The 4,658-nt window shown below is 35.1% G+C and overlaps 1 long non-coding RNA gene across 1 annotated transcript; it reads left to right on the top strand.

Annotated features, from left to right (window-relative positions):
* The first annotated feature begins 291 nt into the window (after positions 1–291).
* LOC132617628 (uncharacterized) lies at positions 292–3,165 on the top strand. Its single transcript, XR_009573802.1, has 3 exons — positions 292–1,240; positions 1,599–1,660; positions 2,621–3,165. It is a non-coding gene; the product is annotated as an uncharacterized LOC132617628 (long non-coding RNA).
* The last annotated feature ends 1,493 nt before the right edge of the window (positions 3,166–4,658 follow it).

Genomic DNA, 4,658 nt, shown 5'->3' with positions numbered 1-4,658 from the left:
TTAAGTACTTATGACATTTGATGTTTCATTTTTTTAAATGATTTTTCTTGATACAAACGTGAATAGCAACCTATAGAGCTTCATCTAGCTTAGAAATTTTTCGTAACCTTTGCAGCAACGTTATTCAATGAACATATATACAACACCGTTATTAAATTTTATTACGGGTTGTTACATCTCGTGTTTTCATGCAATGGAAAGCGTGCGAGTTAAATAAAATTAGTAATGGAAACGAGGTTATTCCCCAAGCTTATAGGTGGTTAGAGTAATGGCACAAATGCGTTATGAAGTTAAACAAATCTAAGAAAATAAATTTTGTCGAGGTTCGAAACTTATTTGACGAAATACGGTCCTAGCTATAATATCCCGTATTGTTGGAATGGAAAAATTTAATCGTCCAATATGAGCAAAATTACTCGAGCCCGGAGAATTCGATGATATTTAAGGATGAAAATCGAGAGCTCGGTGTACAAAGAGTTTGAGGTCCCAAAATAATTTAGGACTTAACAAGTGTGACCACGGTGACTGAAAATAATATTTTATGTGTATCAAAAGGGACTATGGACTAGTGCTATGTCACATAATCATGGCAATGATTATATGAAGTGTATTAAAAAAAATTGTGATTAAAGTGAATTGAGATCAAGAAATCAATTATGTGTGTAACCGATCAAATGGGGAGATGTCAATCACATTTTAGAATTTTTAATTACAAATTTTGTAGCATTCGTGTATGATTTAATATTACACAAGTATTGATTAATAAATCCAAGAATGAGGAATATTGGTGAAAGTGGTCATTGGCTCAAAGTATATAAACGGTGGCATAAAGGAAAAGGGACAAGGTTAATGTTTTAATCATTTAAAAAGGCCAAACTTTGTACACTTGGAAGTAATTTAGCTGTGCACTCTTCAAGTGGTGCCAGCAATTAAGTGGTTGCCCAAAGGCACATATATACATAGAGATAAACATGGGCTATACATAGAGGAAAATAGACCATTTCAGTGAACACAAAGATGTATCCAAGCCTCATTTTGTCCTTCTTAGAAGGAGAACGGCCCTCTGTTTTGGCCATTTTCTATGAAATAACGCAGCAGCTACTCTTATTATTTCCAAGCTCGTGGTGACGTGAAAAATAGGAGGGCTATCCGTGGGAACAACCTCAAGGAATGACAACAACCAGAAGAAATCTTCAAGAGTTAGTTTCAAAGTTTAATCTTAGTGTTGGAACCCCAAGAAGTAAATTCTCTACCCTACTCTCAAATATGATTATGGATAAGTATTTGAAATATTTGATTTGAGTTTTATACCAGCTATTGCAATGGGTATTAATGATTTGGGTTCTTAAAAGGAGAAATAATTTGAACTGCTGAGTTATGGGTTGGAGTAAATTGTTTGGCTCCTAGATGATGAAACAGATTGCTATATATCTAAAAATGGTATCTTATGTTGGAAAGCATAATGGGTATTAAGTGTTGAAAGATCACTGTTGAACGTAGTTAAGCTTTAAGCCCAGTAGACATTCGGTGAAATGTAGTAGTGACCCAATTCTTGAAATTTCGGTTCGATTGTGACGTAAAAGATTTATATGGTGTAGATTAATGTTCGTTGGGTCATCTGGGACTCGTGGCACTCTCGTTAGCCCATGAAGGAATTGAGGTATGCAGAGTTTACCTTCCCTTCTTTTGGCATGACCTTTATGGAATGAACAAATAATGTATACGTATGCTTCTAAAGAAAATTCTATTCTTAGCGCCACTAGGATGGCCGATGTCTTTGATTTCCGTAAGTATTCCATGCGGTTTGATATGTATATATGATGTTCGAAAGTCCTCGTTGGTATATTTCCGAATGTGTTTGAAAGAAAATTGATATGACGTAAGTCTTTGATAAATATTTTGGTACATATATATGGTTCCAAAGTCTCCATTTGGTTTGATCCATAATGATATTTGAAAGCTACCTAATATGTTTGCTACTTGAATTTCTAAATATGGCTTGTGGAATATTTTCAGAAGGTTCCGAACTTCAAAAGCTCGTAATTTTTGTATCCTAATTCCGATTGACCCGATACCTGTTTTTGAGCTTCCTGATATCGGTATATACATATTTATTTATCGAGTCTCAGAATTTATTTACTTATATGCATATGATTTCCGCACTACTCCGCTCGTGCATACTACTATTACATCGTTCGCCGGATCCCGGGCCGGTTTTGTGATCGTGCGCACTATGATATATTCGGCAGTATGCTGTGTTACGGTTCCCGAGACCTCGCCATAGGGCCGGGTTCCGTTTATGGAGTTATGCTGTGATATGGCTTATGATTTGTTGTGATGATGTGTTATGTACGGGGTTGTACAGAGATTTGAAACCTTCTGGAGTTATGCTGTGTTGTGGCACCAGCGTCGGAGTGGTGACCACATTCCTGAGCCTTATGCATGATTTTATTTGCATTAATTATATTTTCAGCACAGGTTTCGATATACTAATTCTGTATCCATTTTCTGTACTTCTCACTTCAGTTATGATTCGGATTACTGTACTTCATGCTTTACATACTCAGTACATATTTCGTACTGACCCCCTTTCTTCGGGGGCTGCGTTTCATGCCCGCAGGTACAGACGTTCGTTCAGGTGACCCGCCAGTGTAGGATACTTATTCTGCTATTTGGAGTACTCCTTTTGATCCGGAGCTCATATTTTTGGTACATATCTTCTGTTATACATGTTCTGTATATATGGCTATTTGGGTACGGCGGGGCCCTGTTCCGTCATATGTTTCTGTTATGGTTTGTAAAGGCCTGTAGTCATATATGTGGGTCATGGGTCACGTTTGTTCGATTATGTTTGTGATTTGTGCCTTAAGCGGCCCCATTTGCTATTATGGCCAAAACGGCCCTTATGTTTGTAAATGTATGTGTATTCGGGCGATGTATATTCCGCCAGCCTACCGGTTTTTGATATGATATTTCGGTACGGGTGACCGCTTAAGATGATATCTGTTTTCAGTATCTGTTCAAAAGACGTATGCTAAATTTGAATAAATTTTTGATATGTTGATTTGGTAAGCGAATGGGTTTGGGTGTCCAATTAGGGCACCAGTCGCGGCCCACGGGGCTGGGTCGTGACAAAAGCTCTCGTGGTGGCAGCACATCTGGAAGTAGAAGAGTGTCTAGAACTTGATTTTTTTTTAAGTCTATTGTAATTTAATGATGTATTTCGTTGCTAATTGAATGAAATATTTTTCAATTATTATGAACCTCACGTATTGGATGAATTATTTTTAAATATTATATTTATTTTTGCACATTCAAAAAGTGAGGATTACACAATACAATAACAAAATAAAAAAGACATAAAAGAATCCGCACCCTATAAAATATGATACTTAAACCTAAATATAACAAGTTTTCAAACGTACTTCGGAGCACTTTACAACCCCTAAAACGACAATCAAAATGTATATGTATACTTAATGTAATGAACCGATATTATTTCACACTAAAAAATATATTAATTTCTATATAAAATATTTATATTCCGGTGTTTTGAAACGTGACTAATCTTCGGTCAAAGTACGCAAAAAACCTTAATTTTTGATAAAGAGAAGAGAAAGAATAAAGGTTGGGTCGGGTTTTTAGGCAAGGGTTTCACGCACAGAATCTGTGCGTGAAGCCTAGTTTGGTTCTTTTTTTTTTTTTAATGGGTTAGTTTGGTTCCAATTTTTTTTTTGGGTTACAAAAGTGTCGGACTCGTATGTATAATGTATGTACAAAATAATCCCCCATAACTAATTAAGCAGGTAACAAATAAATGTATTAAATAATGTGAAGACTAAATTTTCTTATACGAGTAATAAAAAACCAATATTGCAAAAAATGTCCCTAATGTATTGGAAATGATTTAAAATTGTTTTCTTTTCACCTATTGGATCTTAATTGCCCTTACTGTTAAATTGAAGTTTAAAATTGCTCCTCTTTTAACGTGAGGAATATATGAGCTTTTTAGTTAAATATGTGGAATTATTATTTTATTGGTCCACATGTGACTAGACCCGAGTCATTCACAATCCAACCCATAAGCGCAAATCTATTTTTTAAAGACCCCAGCAATTAAGGTTCAATCGGTGGAATTGGAAGGCAATTTGAAACCATTTTTAATTCGTTAGGAGCATTTTTAAATCCTTTCGATATTTTTATCATTTAAGTTAGTAATCCATTTGAACTTTAAAAGCATTTTGAGTGCACAACTTAGTCTTTCACCTCTATTCGACCTATGATAATCATTAATATGGTCTCAGCGTTAGTTGACGAAGGAGAACTTCTTCCATAGCATCTTAGTTAGTACGTACCTTCCACTAATTCTAGGCTAATTAGTCAAAATATCCCTTCTTAAGTAGATTTTATTTTGTAACAAATCAATCTAAAAACTATGTATTTACATATGTCTCCAATAGAGGATTTAATGATTTTTGTTTTTACCTTGTACCTTTTCCTAATTCAGGAATCTGATGAAATACGATGGAACTTTCACAAACCAAAACTAGCTAGGCTGGATGTTAAAAGCAGATAGCTATTTTCATTGTGACATACTGACATTTAGTGTGTGCTTCTGCCTTCAGGGGTGATGTAAATTGTTTATCATGGAAAATATC

The sequence above is a fragment of the Lycium barbarum genome, chromosome 11 (genome assembly GCF_019175385.1).
Source record: "Lycium barbarum isolate Lr01 chromosome 11, ASM1917538v2, whole genome shotgun sequence".
In the NCBI taxonomy this organism is placed as follows: domain Eukaryota; kingdom Viridiplantae; phylum Streptophyta; class Magnoliopsida; order Solanales; family Solanaceae; genus Lycium; species Lycium barbarum.
The sequence above is the reverse complement of the archived record's forward strand: the minus strand, read 5'-3'. Positions and strand labels throughout refer to the sequence as shown.